The sequence below is a fragment of the Pongo pygmaeus genome, chromosome X (genome assembly GCF_028885625.2).
Source record: "Pongo pygmaeus isolate AG05252 chromosome X, NHGRI_mPonPyg2-v2.0_pri, whole genome shotgun sequence".
NCBI classification, from domain to species: Eukaryota; Metazoa; Chordata; class Mammalia; order Primates; family Hominidae; genus Pongo; species Pongo pygmaeus.
The window spans coordinates 146,325,166-146,347,445 of NC_072396.2; the positions used below are offsets into that span (position 1 = coordinate 146,325,166).

The 22,280-nt window shown below is 37.6% G+C and overlaps 1 pseudogene; it reads left to right on the forward strand.

The window, feature by feature from the left end:
- The window catches only part of LOC129025164 (melanoma-associated antigen C3-like), a 646,330-nt pseudogene that overhangs the window by 474,425 nt on the left and 149,625 nt on the right, over nt 1–22,280 (forward strand).

The following is a 22,280-nucleotide window of genomic DNA, read 5'->3' on the forward strand; positions in this document are numbered from 1 at the left end:
GCCTTGGCTTAGCCTCTTCTCAGAAGCTCATAGGAGCTACAGCCATTGCTAAGTGCTTAGGTATGCTGTATCCATAGTGTACACTCACACCTGGACACAGAGCATGTCCTGGTGCCCTGTATGGGGAGGACAAAATACCCACTGTCTCACACAAAGCTCTCCTACAATTATGTTTTCCCATCAGTGTAATTATCAAACTGGGAGTGATTTCCACCTCTCTGTTTCTGGGAACATTCGTCAATGTCTGGAGACGTTTTTGGTTGCTATAACTGGTGGGAAGTGAGTGCTGCTAACAGTGAGTGAAGGCCAGAGGTGCTTCTGAATATCCTGCAATGCACAGGAGAGTCTCTGTGCAAAGAATTATCAGGCTTAAAACGTTAATAGTGCTGAAGATGAAAACTCTGGTGTAGGATGAAGCCTTCCTTGTCTTAGTTTAGGTTGGGCAGTTGGGGTGGGACAGATCACCTCAGAGCTTATAGGACACACAGAAATCTGAATGGGAATAGTTGGGGCTATTGGAAAGAGGTTAAAGGCCAGGACAGTCAGAAGGTGATTGGTTGAAGAAGAACTCAGCAGAATCCATTTCCCTTGTCTTTTCCATTATTGCTAGGGAAAGAGAGGATGCCAAAACGTGAAGGAATAGTCACCTGGTGCAATAGTAGCCAATGAGAAAATGTTGCTGGTGAGAAAATGATTGCAACATAACTTAACAATTTTTTTTTTTTAAATAAGAAGCCACAGATGTATAGCCATTATCTAGCTATCTTCTCTCCTGTTAGCTTCAAGCTCTCTAAACTCTTCCTTCCCGGAAAGAGGCAATTAATGGCACCTGCCTTAAAGTTTCTTTTTCTTTTGCTTCTTTCTCTCTGAGAAACAGGATTTTTTAAACTTGTCTCTTTTCTCTTTCTTCTCTACTAAAATCAAGTTGGTGCTATCTATGTTATAGTTTTAATGTTAAGTGAATATGAAAGTGTCTTATCACTTATACAGTCTTACATCTGTTGAGATCAGGGCATCAGTCATGTTCTTGTGGTGGTAGGAAAGTGAGGTGGCAGGACAAAACAAGTTGCAGATTTCTGATTAACCAGGAAGCTAAAATGCAGTCCACCGGGAAGTCCGTGCATAGGTGCCTGATCTGTCCTGGGAGGTGCGGTAAACCTAACTCTAAAAACACACTCATTTGGCCTCATGAAAAAAATAATGTTAAAAGCTTAATTTCACACAATGAGTATCTATTGGTGAAGAGGTCCGAGTCTTCCACAATATATAAAATGTATTAGAAATGGATGATTACCTAACAGAGACAGGGTTAATCATCTATGAAATGATTCTCCAAAATAATACTGAAACAAACACACGCACACACACACACACACACACACACACACACACCACATACACATTCTGGGGGAGTAAACCCTTATGAAAGCTTATAAATTAAACTCTGCCAGTAATTTATATACCTACAGGAGTGGTTTTATCAGCTCACCTCTGGAAAGCATGTTGAATTTGCTATTTGTCACTAAAGGTAGGTTTTAACAGTATTGATTTAAGACTGCTGGTGACAAGGAAAGATAACTAGTGGTCCTATGACTTCGATGTCTAAAGGATTCAATGAGATGGTTATTAGGGAAGCAAAGTGAAGTTGGAGGACAAGCGAGGCTCCTGGCTTCTGGTGAATGAGGAAGTCAGAAGGCAGGCAGTCTGCTGAGAAATGTTCCTGCTTGTTCTGCCAGCCTGACCCGGGTGGCAGAACAAGCAGTGGCCATAAAGACAGTTGGCTAATCTAGGAAAAAAAGCAAAATAATTATGTGAATAAATAACATTACACAGTTGGGGTTATGGGTTATTTCTCTCCCTCCATAATAGAAATGGGCAAACTATGGCCACTTAAAAGACCAGGGTACAGAGTGACGTCACCAAGATGGCTAACAAGAGTTACCTGGTGCCCATCTTCTCCTCTACAAAAAGGGACAAAAACAAATAACTATTTTTTGAGTACAGTGACCGAGGAAGCACTCTGGAGAGCACCAGGGGAGTGGTGAAAACCCCACAGAGCAATGAAATCCAGGACAGCACCATAGACAGGGGAATGAGGAAGCCTGCCTTTGCAACACTGTCTCCGCCATTGGGATCAGCTCAGAGTCAGGAGGAAATTAATCTTACAGTTAAAAGGTAAGCTAGAGATCCACAGTAGCCCTCATTTATGCCACAAACGTTAACAATCCTTGCTACAAGAGAGTCCCCCAGTCCTCACAGTCTCTGAATCCAGTTTGGAGAGTAGCTAAGAGTTTGTGTAGCTGCATTGCCTCAGAGTAGGAGCTCAACATGAGCACCCTCTGCACCAGCGACCTAAACTGCTATGACTCAGCACCATCTTAAAATGGACCCACTAATACAGTGCATCCTGCTCTGGGGACCAGTAGCAACGGACTCTCTTCATCTCTGAGGTCCCACCATCGTGCCAGCAGGTGCTTATGGTTGCCTGCAGCATCACGACCCCAGCTGCCCAGAGCCTAGGCCAGACTGAATGACTGAGACCCTGACATCCAAAACTGCATGGCTACCCCACGCCCTCAGGAAACAAGCAGACCTGCACAGCATGCCGGGAGCATGACAAAGCTGAAATGGTGTGTTATTTATTGAACATTGAAAGGTGGTTTCTGATGAAATAAAGAGTCGTTTCAATAATTCTGAGCATTTTTTTTGCCACGTCTAACTGAAAAGCAACAATGCATTCAGTTTCTATGGAATCCAGGATGTTTAAAATTTAAATTCAAATTTTATTATCAGTATAAATACATAATTTATAAGTGTATTGCTGATTAAAGTAAAACAGGCAAGGTATAAACAGGCCTTCCTGACAATCAGCCCTTTGTTACTGCTCAAAGTTCCCTGGGTTAATCACACTCTGAATCAAAATCAGATGCTACTATGTGAACTCAAAAGGAAGTGAAATAAAAATACAGTTTCCTGAAATAACTACCAGTAAGCATCACAGTAGAAACAGTCCAGGCTCTAAAATCAGAGAAACCTGGATTATAATACTATTCTCTGCATTTTAGCAATCTCGAGCAGAAAACCTCTCAGAGACTTACTTTTCTATTTGTAGTATAGGAATATTATCTTCTAATCCTTTAGTTTATTGTAAAGGTTAAACAATGAGACAATATACGTAAAATGCCTAGCATATAACAGGTGCATGCAAATAGTAGCTACTATATAAAATTTATTGATTTGCCTTATTCTCAACTAATTTATCTTCATGTAGAGTCTAATCTATAAATTTAAAATAAATTCCCACAGATTGTCTTTTCCTCTTGAGAATTTACGTTTTATTGTTTTTACTATCACAATTAGTATTTCTTTTTTATTTTTAGAATTTATTTATTTTTATTATACTTTAAGTTCTAGGGTACATGTGCACAACATGCAGGTTAGTTACATATGTATACATGTGCCATGTTGGTGTGCTGCACCCATTAACTCGTCATTTACATTAGGTATATCTCCTAATGCTATCCCTCCCCGCTCCCTCCACCCCACGACTGGCCCTGGTGTGTGATGTTCCCCTACCTGTGTCCAAGTGTTCTCATTGTTCGATTCCCACCTATGAGTGAGAACATGCGGTGTTTGGTTTTTTTGTCCTTGCAATAGTCTGCTGAGAATGATGGTGTCCAGCTTCATCCATGTCCCTACAGAGGACATGAACTCATCCTTTTTTATGGCTGCATAGTACTACATGGTGTATGTGTGCCACATTTTCTTAATCCAGTCTATCATTGTTGGACATTTGGGTTCGTTCCAAGTCTTTGCTATTGTGAATAGTGCCGCAGTAGTATTTTAATTGATCGGTTTATGATGATTTGGAGAATTGTCCAGAAACTAAACAATCCTGACATTTCAGAAAGAGTAGCTTTGTTGTGAGCTACTCATTCACAAAGGACATTGCATGAGACAAGAAGTGTTCATTGTTATTTCCAGCCTCATGTTTTCCTTTTAGTTCATTGTCTTTGTCTGGGCTACTATAACAGAATACCTGAGACGGGGTAATTTATAAAGAACAGAAATTTATTTCTCACAGGTCTGGAGGCTGGGAAATTCAAGATGAAGGCACCAACATCTGATGGGGACCTTCTTGCTGTGTCCTCCATAGTGGAAGGCAGAAGGGCAAGAGAGTAAGAACTTCCTCTGTCAAGCCCCTTTAAAAGGGCACCTAATCCCATTCATGAGAGAGGAGCCCTCAAGGCCTAATTATATCTTAAAGGCGCCACCTCTTAAAACCATCACACCGGCAACACCAAAATTTTGGAAGGGACATACTTAAATCATAGCAGGTATTGAAACATAAATAGAGAAAAGCAACTTACATTGTTGGGAAAAAGAAGACTACATGCTATATAATTGTATTTGTGTAAACTGTATAAACAGGTAAAGCTAATTTAATCTGTTAGAGTCAGGATAATTGTGACCCTAGGTAGAAAAGGCTCTGTGTGTGTGTGTGTGTGTGCACATTTGTGTATGTATTGGGAGGGTTAATGAGTGAAAACCTCTGGGGTGCATGAAGAGGACCAGTGATGGTGATATCTTATTCTTAATCGTGGTGCAAGTTTCATGGGGTTCATTCAATTTGTGAAAATTCAGCAAGATAAATCCTCCTAATGTGTTCGATTCTCTGTATATGTACTATATTAAATACAGACTTTTAAATACATGATCATGGCAAAAACATTATATTTACAATTACGTATTTTTTAGAATAGTTGAAAAAAGAAAGAGAACTAAAAATTACCCAAAATTCTACCTCCAAATTATAGCCAGTGCTGACATTTTATTTTATTATTCTGCTATTATTACTCTTTTTAAACAAAACTAGAGTCATGGTACATGTGGATTGTATCCTACTTTTGATAATTTATATTATTTTTCATAAATTCTGAATGTCATGAAATATGTTTTGAAAATATGATTTATAATACCGATGTAGTATTGCATTATATGGATGTGCCATATCTTATTTTACTAGTCTTATCTGCATAGCATTTAAGTTGTTTTCTTGGTTTTGTGTTTTTTTTTTTTGAGACGGAGTCTGGATCTGTCACCCAGGCTGAAGTGCAGTGGTGCCATCTCGGCTCACTGCAACCTCCACCTCCTGGGTTCAAGCGATTCTCCCACCTCAGCCTCTCAAGTAGCTGGGATTACAAATGTGCACCACCATGCCCGACTATTTTTTGTATTTTTAGTAGAGACAGGGTTTCACCATGTTGGCCAGGCTGGTCTCAAACTCCTGACCTCAAGTGATCGGCCCCCCTCGGCATCCCAAAGTGCTGGGATTATAGCCGTGAGCCACCGCACATGGTTGTTTTCATGGTTTTTTTTGCTCATAAATAATGCTATTATCAACAATATTGTACATAAGTCGGTGTCTCTCTGAACATTTCCTTAAAATAAATTCTTATAAGTGAAATTACTGAGTCCAGAGGTATAAATACCTTAAGCTTTTGATAAATATTATCATTTTCCTCTCTTAAAAAATCCTGTGAACTTATACTCTTACCAGCAGTATTCAAAGGTACCAATTTCTCTGCACCATTATTATCACAAGATGATACAGTTAATATTTATCAATATTTTACTAGCTCTATCTTCTACCAAGTTCCTTTCCTCATGTATCTCTAGAAATCCCAAAGGAATCTGTCCATGTTTCACGCATCCAGCTTGTTCTCACTTTTTATCTCAACCAGTTGTCTGATTCTAGCTTGTTATCTGCTTACTGCCAGCTCCTAACTTGCTTCCATTGCTCAGCTGTCATTCTTCCCTCTACTGTTTTTCCACAAGTATAGAAAAAGGCCTTTTCTTCAGTTCTCTACAGTGTAAGATGAGGCTGTGTTGAAACAATTTAACCAGACTTTAACAAAGGCTTGGAGAAAACACTAAAGGTTCAAATTCCAGATATGTAAAATTGTGTTGTAGTTATAGATATTCTAATACCCCTAAGCCTCAAACCTTTCAATCAAAGTCACAGGAAGTTCTTAGGTTGATTCTGACACCTTGCAATTATATCTGTAATCTCTTACTATTATCCAGCCCCCATTTTTCAGGGAGCAGTTCAACTCCTCTACAGAAGGATGACCTTGAACATGTGTCCTATAACAGGTAACCATGACTCCAGCTTGTATAGATTTATTGTATCTGTATGATGGCAGTGCAGTATTAAAAAAATCTAGGAATATTTCTGCATTTAGTGACATCACATTGAAATCAACCATGGTGGGAATATTTACACTAGGGAAATTTAAAAATGCTTCAAATAAGGACTAGTTTATTGTTTTGCTTATCATCTACACTTAAAAATATGATGGAGAAAATGTTAACAATGCAGATTAAACCTAAAAGGGTGTCATGGCTGTAGGCATTGCATTGTGAATAGTAAAAAACTGAGAAAATATCCTTCCAGTATTTGAAAACTACTATCTGATTCAACGAAGAAGCTATTCCTGTCATTGATGAGCCAGTGATGTTCCAACATATATCTTTGTTGTTTCACTTTCATCTTACTCATTAAAACACATACAAATATCAACCAACATTTATGGGGAAACTAAACACATGGCCGGGCATGGTGGCTCACGCCTGTAATCCCAGCACTTTGGGAGGCCGAAGCAGGCGGATCATTTGAGTCCAGGAGTTCGAGACCAGCCTGGTCAACATGGTGAAACCCCATCTCTACTGAAAATACAAAAGTTAGCTGGGCTTGGTGGTGCATGCCTGTAATCCAATCCCAGCTTATTGGGAGGCTGAGGCAGAAGAATTGCTTGAACCAGGGAGGCACAGGTTGCAGTGAGCCAAGATCCCTCCACCACACTCCAGCCTGGGAGACAGAGTGAGGAGATTCCATCTCCAAAAATAAAAAATAAAAAAAAAGAAAGAAAAGAAAAGAAACTAAACACATTCATCAGCTGCAGCCATAGTTCGGTTATGGAAACAAGAGTTTGGCAAAATTCCATAAAAGCATTTAGTAAGAATCAATAGGTTCTTTGATATTTTCAAAAAAGTGTTGTATATTTGAGTAATATTTGTAAATTATATGCTAGTACTTCTTTAAAACAATAAACCTTAAATATAAATATGTGTGCATATGTATACTGGTGGGTGTCACACCACTCACACCCATATGCAGTATTTTTGTTTTAATATAAAACTGGCTGTTAAGCAATTGCTGGTGCACCATTGACACAGAACCTATGTGACAGTCTGGATTTTAATTATTGTGAGATAGGAAGGCATGGAGGGGGTTTTTAGGAGAGGAAATAACATAATTTAACTTATGATTTAACAGGATATAACGGGATCACTATAGCTTGCATGCTGAGGACAGACTGAGAGCACAATTGTAGACACAGGAAAACCTAGGAGGCTACTGGCAATATTCCAGGTCATAGACTATGGTGGCTGAAACCAGGACAGTATGAGTAGGGATAGCGAGAAGTTGTCAGCTCTTGCATATATTTTGAAGTTAGAATCCACAGGATTGTTGATGGATTAAATGTACATTTTGAAAGGAAAAGTGGAATTAAAAATTAGTCCAGGCCGGGCGCCATGACTCAAGTCTGTAATCCCAGCACTTTGGGAGGCCGATGTTGGTGCATCATGAGGTCAGGAGTTCAAGACCAGCCTGATCAACATAGTGAAACCCCGTCTCTACTAAAAATACAAAAAAGTAGCCGGGCATGGTGGTGCGCACCTGTAGTCCCAGCTACTCGGGAGGCTGAGGCAGGAGAATCGCTTGAACCTCGGGGGCGGAGGTTGTGGTGAGCCGAGATCGCGCCACTGCACTCCAGCTTGGGCAACAGAGCGAGACTCCATTTCAAAAAAAAAAAAAAATAGTCCAAGGTTTTCAGCCTAAGCAACAGGAAATTTGGAATTACCATCCACTGTAGAAAAGACTAAGAGTAGATAGGGAAGACTAACAGACTAAATTTTGATTGATACTTCAATTAAAATTGTGATTAATATTACATTAATCCTCAGATTAGAGGAGACTGTCAAAAACTCATTTTTGGATGTTTTAAGGTGCTTGTTAAACCTTTAAGTGGTGGTGTTGATTAGGCAGTTGGATATAAGAATGTGCATTTCAGTTTAGACTATAGACATAAATCTGGAAGTCATCAACAGATAAATGTCTAAAGTCATGTGACTGAATAAAATCAGCTTGTGAGTAAAACTAGACAGAAAAGCAAAATAATTCAAGTACTGGAACTGAAATATTCTAATGTTTAGGGGGCAGAGTATGAAGAAGAACTAGAAAAAGAGACTTGCAAGACTGCTCAAAAACGCAGGAAAACAAAATGAGTGTGATGTCTTAGAAGCCAGGTGAGAAGAGTATTTTAAGAAATCAGGAGTCATCAACTGTGTCATATCCTGCTGATGGCTCAAATAAGACGAAGACAGAAATAATCACTGCATCTAGCAATAGAAATATTATTTGGCAACCTGGGATAAGAGCAGTTTCAGTGGAGTGGTGTGGTAAAAAGCTTGTTTGGATAGTTCAACAGAAAACAAGAAGAGATACAATTCTGGCAAGGAATACAGACAGCTGTTTCAAGGAGTTTTTCTGTAAAGAGAAAAAGAAAATGGGGCATTTGTTGCAGGTTAAAATGAGGTACAGTTGGAGCTTTTTTGTAAGCACAATGAGAGCAATATTGAAATGTTTGTATACTAAAGGCAGTGATCTAGCAGAGAGGTGTTGTTTTTGGTCTCTTTTATGTTGCCATAATAAATTTCCATAGATTGGAAAATGTATAATAAAAATTTATTTGTGTTACAGTTCTGCAAGCTAGGAAGACCAAGACCATGGCCCTGGCATCTAGGCAGGGAGCTTCGTGCTGTGTCGTCTCCTGGTGAAAGGCAGAAAGGCAAGATAAGGTGAGGTTAAGCCACTCTCGTGATAACTGACTCCAGTAATAATGATATTAATTTATTCATAAAAGCAGAGCCCTCCTGACTCAATCACCTCTTATTACACCCCACCGCCCAACACTGTTGCACTGGGAACCAAGTTTTCCACGTATGAACTTTGGGAACACATTCAAATGATAGCAAGGAAGAATTTGATGATGCAGACGAGAAAGGGGATATTGCTTGAATGGGCAATAAGGGACAGAATCTAGTGTGTAAATGGCAGTGAGCTCTGTAGTTAGTCAGGATCATGGACAATTACACATAGCAACAAGAAAGAAGGTAGAATACATGGCCATAGTCACAGGTGGGTGTCCAGATGAAGAAGTAGGAGCTTTGGAAAATTCTGGCTGTTTCTATCTTTTGCAGAGGTTGAGCATGGGCAAAGAGCTTTTAAAAAATGGGAAAGAGAAAAGAAAGTATAATATGGCCCTCTAGGTGAGTGGAAAAGTATGTTCTAGGGAGATGATATGGTTTGGCTGTGTCCCCACCCAAAATCTCTTCTTGAATTTTAATCTCCATAATCCACATGGGTCAAGGGCCCGACCAGGTGGAGGTAATAGGATCATGGGGGAGGTTTCCCTCATACTGTTCTCATGATAGTGAGTGAGTCTCACAAGATCTGATGGTTTTATCAGTGTCTGGCATTTCCCCTATTTGTACTCATTCTCTGTCCTGCCTCCCTGTGAAGAGGTGCCTTCCACCATGATTATAAGTTTTCTGAGGCCTCCCCAGCCATGCGGAACTGTGAGTCAATTACATCTCTTTTCTTTATAAATTACCCTGTCTCAGGTACTTATTCATAGTAGTGTGCGAATGAAATAATACAGGAGATGGGATTGGATGTCTTTCACATAACTGAAATCTATATACTAAAAATTACATCCCAACTTTCCTTCACCTGCATTACTATTCAGTGCTAATTAGTATCTAAAATTCTTTGAGTGGGACACTAGGCTAAGCACTGTATCGTGATCTTATTTGGTCTTCACCATAACTCTTATTTGTTAGAGATAGCTGGTTTTCACATTTTACAGTTGAGGAAATCGAAGCTGTGAGATATATATATATATACACACACACATATATATGTATGTGTATATATATATGTATACACATATATATATACATTTACCAAACTATTAAGTGGCAGTACATTACTCAAATTCGGTCTATATTCAGGGTCATAGTCCTTAACTACATAGAGAGCCATATAGGACATTATCAGAACTCTAGATTTTACTCAGCATGAAATGTATATTTTATACTACAATGATATCTCAATTGCCCAAGTAAGAATTTGAGAAGTCACTCTGGTAGGCAGAAAAGTGGACCCTGCCTGCAGATATCTATGTCCTAATCCCTGTAATCTATGAATCTGTTACATTACATGGCAAAGAGGAATTAGGGTTACAGATGGAATTAATGTTGCTAATCAACAGATAGGAAAATTATCGGGGTATGACCAAAGTAATCAGAAGGGTTCTTAAAAGCGAAATAAGCGTGCAGAATAAAAGATAATTAAAGAGATGGCACTGTGAGAGGCCATGGTCTGACATTGCTGGCTTGAAGATGGAAAATGGGGCCATGGGCCAGGAAATGTGTGTGGCCTCTGGAAGTTGGAAAAGGCAAATAATCCAGATTTTCCCCTACAGTCTTCAAAAGGAATATAGCTCTGTGTACTTTGATTTTTGTCCAATGGGATCCATTAATACTTCTGACTCCCATAATTGTATGATAATACGTTTTTGCTAGTTTAAGCCACTAAGTTTGTGGTAATTTGTTACAGCAACACTAGGAAACCGATAGTCATCGTTAACTTTTCTTTTGTACCTCTCCACCATTTCTATCAAAGTCATAATGAAAATTTGTGTGGGTTTTATCTTTAATTTTTGTTGGCTTATCACTCCCTCACTACCATGTTGTCTTAGAAAGGATTTAATGTTCTTACTGGGTTAATATCTTCAAAAAAGTTCATCTTTTCTAGCTTTATTTTCGTTTAATTCAGTACCTCATTTTCTCTCCACTGAATATTTGTGGTATTATCTTTGCTGGTTTTCTTGCCTTCTACACTTAAGCCTTGGTCCACATTTGTGCACAGTGATCCATCATTCTAAAATACATGCAGTGACACAGGGGAGTATGTAGAACTAGAAGAGGGGGGCTTTAGCGAGAGCCACAAGCGTGAAGGAAGTTGGTTTTTTACCCCCTATTTCCATGTGAGATTTGTTTTATTTAGATCATTCATTATGCATTAACTTACTCTTGCTATTGCTTACAGACAGGATACTTTACTTTTAGAAACTACAACAAGTGCAAAGCACAGGAATGTAGATGCTCACCACAACTTACAGTTATGTGGGTGCTTCTCTGCTTCCTGTTCTCATCACGGGACATTACAGTGCAAGAGAGAGGACTTTTGACATTCCTAGTTAAGAAACCATTCATAAGCAGCAAAAAGAAACACCATCAATCCAACTGATTCCTAAATCCTAATAATCTGCATTCAAATTGTTTATTTAGCATTATAGAATGAAGACTGAACTTGGAATCTTAAACATGGAAGGTGAATTCTACCTTTAACTCTTATTGCATATATGTCCTCAGTACAAGTCACTCCACCTGTCAAACCTGTTTCCTTATCTGGAAAAATGAAGGTAGAAAGGAAATTAACTTGGGTTGGGAGCTGCGCTACACACATATGTACATTGTCTCATCTAATCTCCAGAAAAAAGCAAAGAACCATTAGTGCACAGACTTCTCTTTTCACTCTTCTATCTAAAAAAGACAAAAATTTTTGTGAATTATAATAATAGAAGAGGCTGAAATATGAACTCTGAATAACTGTGGACCTTAGCTATAATTCTGGGAGGCAATATCCATTTCTCCCAAAGGACATCAGGAAACTTGGCATCCAGTAACTACTTTGTTGTTGATAAGATGTGTGACTTTAGACAAGCTATGTGCTCCCATTAGGGCTCACTTTCTGCACCCTTCTTAAAATGAGAGGATTGGATTATTCTACAAACCCTTCCCTTTGATATTCTATGCCAGGAATTGCCAACTATCTTCTACAAAGGGCCAGATAGTAAATATTTTAGGCTTTGCAGACCATAATGTCTCTGTCAAAACTACTCAACTCTATCTGTACAGAACAACGACAGCTGTAGATAATATGTAAATTAATTGGCATGACTACATTAGAGTAAAACTCTACTTACAAAACAGACTGTGGCCTGGATTTAGCCCAGAGAACTTAGTTTGATGAGCCCTGGTCTATGGAGCAATGAAGAATTTTGTGTGTGGCCAATTCCACTCTTCCTTTTTCTGTTTGGATCAACATAGTCAGAACTAATTTTGTTCATGCCTCGCCTAAAGGTGTCTCTCTGTTGAAGTGGAGTTTATTTATGTGCTTCAATCTTTTTTGTTTAAGTCAGAATTAAGCTGAGAATTTTGAGAAGTAAATAGACAGGTTTTTGGCTGTAGCTTATTAAGAACAGCATTGGCTATCTTAAGCATACATGAATACTATCATGTTCTACATATGAACATGACAGAAATGAAGAAAACATTAATGAATAAAAGTTATATGATAGTTAAGAATTTGGATAGATTTAAGATCCTACTCTCACATATTTGTTCCAATTTTTATGTGTGATTACATTATCACAGCATCCTAGCCAGTATATTGACACCAATCAAAATACACATTGGATTGCATTTTAAGTTATCAAACATATTGCTTTTATGAAATGCACAGAGATCTTTAATGAGGCTTCTTAGCTATAAGAGAATGTTTCACAAAGGATGGGGAACAGAGGGGAATTAAGAATTTTCGTGTATTTCTGCAGATGGTAGATGGACAAATGGCCTGTTAAAGGTATTTGATCAGGTTAAGCAACCATCACAAGAAAGTGACTTGGAAATCACTGTCAAAGCCAGCATTTGAACAATAATACAACTTTAGGTCTGTGTACTCTAAGTTTTTCTTTATGTATGGCTTGGCTAGTTCAACAATGGTAGCATTACTTTAGAACTTTCTTTCTTTTTTTTTTTTTTTTTGCTGTTGTTTAATTCAGCTAGCTCTTTGTGCTAAAGATGCATCTGATGGCAATGTGTATCACCAAAGGTTTTCATCAGAGCAAGAAGTACGTCTGAAGCTGGAGGAAGCTTTGGGCACATTGACAAATATCCCCAAAGCAAGACTGCAGTATGGGCTCTTAAATCAGCAAGTGTTTTGATATTTGCATGTCCTCTTTATTTTCTATTCTCATTGTTTCTTTCTGTTCCGCTATGCCTTCAACTTCACTTGCTCAGTGACTTCAGTCATAGAAAATATTCAGAGGGCATGGGCAGATGGTGAATTCACCAGGGAGTTTATGCAATTCTCTGATTCATTTCATCATTCTAGAATTATACAGAAATAAGCCCAGTATGAGCTTAAGCATATTCTGCCTTGAAGAATGAAAAAAAAACACCAAAAATGATTAAAACATAAATTTAAGTAGTCTTCTATTTGCCCTGTAGAATATTTCTAATTAGATTTAATTGAATTCTGTCAGTTCCTTACCCCGATAGCTGCATTTTTCAGTTCTGGATAACATTTTTATCAGTGTTTGTTTTTTTTCTGATAATGACATTTTTCTCATGATTTTTTATCTGATCAACGTTTCATGAATTTTATAAATAAATATTTATTGTATGAGCTTCAACATTATTGTGCTTACTTTTGACATAATCCATTTTGTTATTGCAATCTGGTGCCGTGTAAAGAATCTGTCAATTCCACTGGTTCTCAATGAGATGCAGTTTTGTCCCATGTCACACATTTGGAAATGTTTGGAGACATTTGTGGCTGTCACAACCTGGAGTGAGAGGAGACAGGGAGAGATCCTAGTTGCATCTAATGGGTACATGTCAGGGATTTTGCCAATGGTCTTGCTATGCGCAGTCCAGACCCTCATCCCCAACAAGGAAAAAAAAAATATCCAGCTCAAGTTACCAATAGTGTCCAGGTCTAAAAATTTCAGGTCTGGTCTAAAAGCATGTAAAAATGTACACAGATAATTCAAGCAATTCTGTATCATAGCACAAATCTTGAACATGCCATAAGTCCTTACAGTACATATGGGAAATTTTTACAGGAAAGTGCTAGAAGCTTTGTTTCTGATGGTATTCAATCTACTCTTACATTAAGAAAATTGCAAAGTAGAGAGTCTCACAATGCACCCAAATTCATATATTTTTCCTCGAGAAATGACCAGGAGGATTTGATTAAGAATATATATTTTTGTTTGTAGTTATCTTCATAGTTATATCTGCACAGAACATTTTTTTTCTATTAATTGCTGTCAGTCATTCTATTCCATTTCTTTGCTACCCATACTTGAGTAATAGAGGAGCTGCCATGTTAATTCAATATAAGCTTTGACCCTGGAAATTTGGGGAAAGACATCGGGAATGAGAATCTTCTCTCTCTTGCTTTCCCTATGGTTACTAAACCTATAATACACAATGTACCAGATATTTCTAAGGCCGTACTTTTGATTACATGAATTGAAGAAGCACTGAAGATCTAGAGGGAGACAGAGATAAACAAAAAGAGGAAGAAGTTGTGTAATAAGCTCTTCTGTGCATTATGAATGTATGTTCCACTCTGGCACATTTTCAAAAGTAGGAAATAAAAAATAAAGTTGCTTTGTGCATATTGGCAATGATAGACTGTTGTTTCTTTCTTTCTTTTCTTTCTTTTTTTTTTTTTTTTGAGACGGAGTTATTGCTCTTGTTGCCCAGGCTGGAATGCAATGGCGCCATCTCGGCTCACCACAACCTCTGCCTCCTGGGTTCTAGCAATTCTCCTGCCTCAGTCTCCTGGGTAGCTGGGATTACAGGCATGCACTACTACGCCCGGCTTATTTTTGTATTTTTTAGTAAAGATGGGGTTTCACCATGTTGGTCAGGCTGGTCTCGAACTCCCGACCTCAGGTGATCCGCCTGCCTCGGCCTCCCAAAGTGCTGGGATTACAGGTGTGAGCCGCTGTGCCCGGCCGACTGTTGTTTCTTTAAATGAGAAACACTGGAAATAGACTTTAATGAGAGAACATGAAGGTCAAGATTATTTTAGTCATACATTCATATATGTGCACACGAGTGCACACACACGCCTTTACACATATAAATCCATAATGTATATGTTATCTGCTACTTTGCTACTTTTACTCACGAATGTCTCGTAAACGCCTTTTTATTTCCACTTACGTCACTATTTTCATAACTGCTGAATGGTTCATGGCTTTACAGTTCTTTACTAAGCTATGCTTTTCTTGGTTGGAATTTAGGTGGTTTGTTACCAGAGGTTCCCTGATAAAACAATGCTGGAGTGATCATGCTTGTGCAAACTCTTTATGCATTTTTTGCTATCATATTCAAAAATATTTCTGCAAGATCTGTTAAGCCAAATAATATTCAATTTAAACAGTTTTGAAGCACAATGCTAATTCCCCTTCTGGAAAGGCTGGGACAAGTTGCATTCCCACCAGTGCACAGATATGCCCACATCATACACCTTTCCTGACAGCGGGAGACCTCAGGCTCCTCCATCTTTGTTAATGTTTTCTTAATTATCACTACGAAGGGTAAGAAAAACTTCATTTTCATCTAAATTTTTGATAAATAGTGAAGGTGAACATCTTTTCATTTTTACTAACAATTTTCAATTCTTATTTTGGCATTTTAAATTCTTAATTGGCTTTTCATATTTGTTGCTCAGTTTTAAAAAATGTTACTCATCCTTTTAGTTTTAATTTATACAAGCTCTTTGAATATTAAGAAAATTAATCTGTCAAATGTATTACACATATTTTTCCCAGATTGCCTTTTAACTCTCATTATGGTATTTTTTAGCTAAAAAGAAGCTTACATTTTTATGTCATCATATTTATCATTTTTTAGAAGTTCTTGGTATGCTAGTGAGGTTTAGAAAGGCATGACCTACATCAAGATTATAAAAAGCATTCGTACATAACTCCTTCAACTATAATTTAATTTTTAACATTTAAATATTTGATCTATCTGGAATTGATTTGAGAGCTTTGGAGTGAGGTACTATAATCAAGCTTAGTAACTAGTGGTTAAGCTATATAATAAGAAAGACTTGTATTAAGGTCTGAGCTCCATCACTTAATTGCCAAGCGACCTTGAAAAAAATCACTTAACCTTTTGGAGCCTGTTTTTTTTTTTATCTGTGAAAAGGGGCAATCATAATCCCTAACTCACAGGTTTGTGATGAAAATAACAGTTCACAGAATTTAGAGCAAATGCTGGAACATATTAAGCATATTATTAATGTTAGCTGGACTTTGTCTTGTTATTATTACTATTCCAAGTAGGTAAACAGTTTTCCCCAAATGATTTATTGATTAGTCTACCTTTTACCCAAAGATTGAAAATGTTATCTTCAGTACATACTTAATTACAATATATGATTAGATATATGTCTAAATGTCTAAACCCTCTAATCTGCTATATTGTTCTGCCTGTGCATCTGGGTAACATCTTTTCAATTACAATAGCATTTAGGGTAGTTTTTAATGTCTAGTGGGCAAGGTCCCTGCCATTACTCTACTTTACTTGGTCTTTGTATAGATATTCTTCCATATTATTTCCCTCCAGATACACTTTGGAACTATTGGGTTGAGATTCACACACACACAGAATCCCATTCAGTAATATTTTTAACTTGTTTTTTAAATGAAAGAATGATATTATAATTATATATTAATTTTGCTATCAGTTGCATTCATTTCTGATGTGTAAAAAAATGATGTTGTCTTTTCCAAAAACATTAGAGTACTCTCAAAATATATTTTTTTGTTGTTTTTTGAGACGGAGTCTTGCTCTGTCGCCCAGGCTGGAGTGTTGTGGTGCGATCTTGGCTCACTGCAACCTCTGCCTCCCCAGTTCAAGCGATTCTCCTGCCTCAGCCTCCTGAGTAGCTGTGACTACAGCTAATTTTTGGTATTTTTTGTAGAGACGGGGTTTCACCGTGTTAGCCAGGATGGTCTCGATCTCCTGCCCTCGTGATCCGCCCGCCTCGGCCTCCCGAAGTGCTGGGATTACAGATGTGAGCCACCGCGCCCAGCCAAAAGAATTTTTAATAACAGTAAGCATCCTTCACTTGTTTCTGGAATTAATTTTGAACTTTCTTTATTTTTTATGATTAAATATGCTGTTTTTAGTTTGAGTCATATATTTAAGTTGTTAAGAAAGCACAATGCTAATTGCCCATCCAAAAAGCTAGAAAAATGTGCATTTGCAACAGTGTGCATAAATATGCCCACATTCCATGACATCCCTGACAGCGGATTTCCTTATGTTCTTTCCTTTTTGCTAATGTTTTTGTTATCAGTTTGAAAGGTCAAATATCTCATTTTAATCTCTTTATAGACACAGGAAGAACTGATATCTTTAAATCACTGCCTTTTCTATGTTTCTCTACTTTGATTCAGGCCTTTTTCTTTTACTCTCTCCCAGTAAAGTTTTATATGGTAGCTTTCTTCATTTAGTACTCATGCATTGCTTATTTAATTTATTCCTTGTTTCTTTTTTTCATTTTACTTTTGACTGCTTGTGTGAATGGGCTTTTTCATTTCATTTTAGCTTTTTGTTGGTATGAAAGGAAGATGTTAGACATTATATATTAATTTTACAGTCACTTTCATATCAAACATGTAAAATTTTTCTACCCTTTTCTTTTTTTTTTCTTCTTTGAGACACACTCTCACTCTGTTGCCCAGGATGGAGTGCAGTGGCGTGATCTCAGCTCACTGCAACCTCTACCTCCCAGGTTCAAGGGATCCTTGTGCCTCAGCCTCCCAAGTAGCTGGGATTACAGGCACACATCACCATGCCCAACTAATTTTTGTATTTTTAGTAGAGATGAGATTTCACCGTGTTGGCCAGGCAGGTCTCGAGCCCCTGACCTCAGGTGATCCACCCACCTCGGCCTCCCAAAGTGCTGGGATTACAGGCATGAGCCACTGTGCCTGGGCTTTTTCTTTTCTTTTCTAAATGTACTATGTAGCAATTGTTAAAAAATGTGTTTTTGTATATATTCAAGGTATAAAATGTGATGTTATAAGATACACATATACAGCATAAAATCTATCAATTTTAAAGCAATTTTATATAACTGTCAAAAGCCGCATCCTAATTTTGTTCATATATAAATTTTAAATTTTTCAATTATTTTTACAATTAAACATAAGGCTTTTAATTTGAATCATATGTTACACATTTTAAGAAAGCACTTATATTTAAATGAAGGTTTAACTTTATAAATTCCCTCATTGACATCTACCAGAACAACCATATTTCTTCCCTCCTTTGGCTTATTAATATGGTAAATTATATTTACGTAATTCTTTACAGGATTCCTGATTTTCAATGCTTTTCATTCTTAGAATGTCTCCCACTTCATCATTATATGTTATTTTATTGATATACTGTTGGATTATGTTTACAAATATTTTGAAATACTTTATTTCAGACTTTTGCGTTAAGATATATTTTTCAGTAGATTTCTCTGCATTCATTATTGCCATTAGGTTCATTTGGGTATTAGTATTATGCTTCTTTAATGAAACAATTAGAAATGTTTTGTTGTCTTCCACACTCTGAAACAGTTTAAAATATGTAGCAATTATACTGGTTAAAGGAATGACCTCTCTAGCCAGAGAATGGGAGAGAGAGAGAGAGAGAGAGAGAGAGAGAGGGAGGCAAAGATTCAAAATCTGGATTTACCTACTCTTCTACCTACTCTTTGTTTTTACATTTATAAAATGGTTGTAATAATTGATACGATTTGGCTGTGTCTCCACTCAAATCTCATCTTGGATTGTCGCCCCCATAATTCCCATGTCTTGTGGGAGGGTCCTGGTGGGAGACAATTGAAACGTACAGGTTGTTTCCCCCATACTCTTCCTGTGGTAGTGTATAAGTCTCATGAGATCTGATGGTTTTATAAGGGGAAACCCCTTTCTCTTGGTTCTCATATTCTGTCTTGTCTGACACCATGTAAGACGTGTCTTTTGCCTTCTGCCATGATTGTGAGGTCTCCCCAGCCATGACTTAAGGGCTCTTAAGCCCAACTGACTTAGGGCTCTTTTTGGACAATGAAAATGTTCTATAACTGGATTCTTATGATGATTGCACAACTGCATAAATGAACTAAATATCATTAAATTGCGTAATTTATAATTCATAACCTTTATGGTATGTTAATTATACCTCAGTAAAGCTGTTAAAGTCAAGAAAGTATAGAAAACAGTTTATGCAAGTAATATTAAGAAATGATAGATTTGGTGATTTCATGTGAGAGAATGGGGAATGAAAACACTTTACCATAATACCCAAGGCTCTGGATTGAGTAACAGGGATTACAGTCTTGAAATTCACTGTATTGACGAACACAGGAGGAGAAACCAGATCCACGGGAGAAGATAAATTCGTGTTTAGCAGTTGAGTTGGAAGTGCTAGTGAGATTTTCAAGTGGATGTCTGTGAGGCAGTTCAGTATAAGAGTTGGAGATTAAGAAATTGGTCCAAATGGTAATTTGGATTTGGAACTTCTTTTCATTAGTATTAGTGTTTTTCACCCTTTCTAAATAAGTAACTCTTGCAATCTTCGTTAATCTACTTTGTCTACTATCTCATATTTTTACTGTTTATATTCAATATTCTATATTAAAAATGATTGGTGCTTGTAATATGTGTTTTTCAAACTACATATTCTCCCCTATCATGTACTTCTAGATACTTTGATAATTCCTCTATGGGCTTTTATTGAAACATTTCATCAATGGTAACTGAATCCATTGGAGTGGCTGAGTTTGCTCATAGCACAGTGAGAAGTGGCCATAGATCAAAAGGCTGAGAAATATAGAAATATTATTAATGAACTTATGAGAATAGTTTCAGAGGACTGGAAGGAACAGAATTCCAATTACAGTGGGAAGTTGTCTGTGAAGCAATTTTCAGCTAAGACAGGAAAGATATAGGTCAGTAGCTGGTGGGATTTGGAGAGAAGCAAAGGTTAAGATGAAAAATATGTTAGCATATTTATATGGAGATGTGACAGATCAATGACATAACTGGAGATAAAAAAGGGTGAATGTTTAAAAAGTTAATTCCCTTAGAAGATGAGAGATGAAAGGAATTCGGTGCATGCTTAAGAAAGGCAGTTTTTTCTATTATAACCTGAAGAAAAGATGAAAGAATAGCTGCCCATACGCAGATATTCATAGTTGTTCCTCTGTGTTCATATCCAATCTCCTCATTTTCTATTTGAAATTTTGGGAATATTGGCCCCATTATGTTGTAATTATTTATAACATATTACATTGTAATTATTTATAAACTATTTTGATCAGTTTTCAAGGGGAGGTGTGTGTGTGTGTGTGTGTGTGTGTGTACATATATTCCATAATCATCAATTGCTTTATGGGTCAGTACATTGTTTTCTACACAGTAACCCCTGACTTGTAGCTCTAAAAGAGTTGCCTCAAGACTCTGTTTAGGAAGCTGGGCCAGGAAAAACATGGTGATGCATTTAGTCATGTGGCTGTTCTTCTAGCCCTCCCTTCCCTGTAGAGAGCTGAGGTCAAGGAATACAAAGCAAGCAGGGTGTGCTATTTCTTATGATTTGCTTTTGCTTCCTGTCCCCAGCCTTCTAAGCTGAGACCTATCACTGGAAATATTAATAACTTCTTCCACTTACTTACTGAAGAAAATCAGTTATATATGGCATTCAAAACCTGCAGAGTCTGAATTGTTGTATCCACTCTCCTTTTGGTCTAACTGTATTGTTCTTGACCAGTAATATTATCTGGAGATTCTAGTATGTCCTTGTGACTTTTCCTGGTCTTCGTGGAGGTATATTTATTTTGTTTGTTTTGGTGGCTGTTAGAGAGGAAGCATTGTCGGTGTGCAATTATGCCACTTCCTTTCTCAGAAGTTCTAGAGAAGATTTTGAGGCCTTGATTAGTCTTTTTCAATTGCCCTGCTAACCAGTACACCATTCAGTCCCAAATAATGGGCAAGATTCAGCTTGGCAGAAATGACTTTGGGATAGTGTCAACTACATCTATGTAATGACACATTTAAATAAATTCATATTTGTGTGAGGGGTTTCTCATCAATAGAAATTTGGAAGCTAGGTCACTTAGTAAACCAATTAATTAACATTGTGTATATAAACCTTCTTTATAAGCTACTACTGTAAAGAATACAACCCATTAACGAAATACATAAAAGTTAGATTGTTTTAGTAAGAATAATTTCTTACACTTGTATAGTGGATAGTGTCCTGTTTAAAATGCTCTTTCTCTACTAGCTAAATGAGTTATTACAGGAAGAGTGGGCCGGGCGCAGTGACTCATGCCTGTAATCCCAGCACTTTGGGAGGCTGAGGTGGGTGGATCACCTGAGGTCAGGAGTTCAAGACCAGCCTGGGCTTGTCTCTAGTAATCCCCCGTCTCTAGTAAAAATACAAAAGAAAAAAAAATTAGCCAGGTGTCATGGCAGGCACCTGTAATCCCAGCTGCTTGGGAGGCTGAGGCATGAGAACCACTTGAACCCAAGAGGTGAGGATGCAGAGAGCTGAGATCGAGCCACTGCACTCCAGCCTGGGTGACAGAGCAAGACTCTGTCTCAAAAAATAAAAATAATAATTATTCATAGAAAAGTGTTAACTAGGCCCTGTCAGAAGCACTTTTACATAAATTATCTAATTTAATTCTTTCACAATCTAGTGGAAGTTTCCATTATTATCCTAATATTAGAGAAAAGGGAACTGAAAGACTTAGGTGGCTGACATTTGCTCAAAGTCACACAATTAGTTCTCCAGGTTGGAAGCCAAGCCCTATTCCATAGAGCTCACAGCTTTAACCATGATAGCAGCGTGTCACCTCATGTGAGATCGACAGCAGCAGTGTAAGGTAAGCATGACATAGCATCCACGTTCTCCACATGAGGAACCGAAAATTCAGAGAGGTTAGAAAATTGTCCAAAATAACCCCTTAGCAGAAAATATGATGCACCTGGGAATAAAACTCAGGTCTCAAGGCAAGTTCATTGTTCCATTTTATTACACTGCCTCTGTCTGTGCCCTGCCTTTGAGTTATCTAGAGACTGACACTGTGTTATGGAAGGTTATTTCCTAAGTAGGAAGACTGCAGCTACATAATGCCAGTACATCCCTCATAGGTCAATTGTGAGTTTTAAGTTAGATAGTGGCTATAAATGCCTCTCACATTCCTTACACCT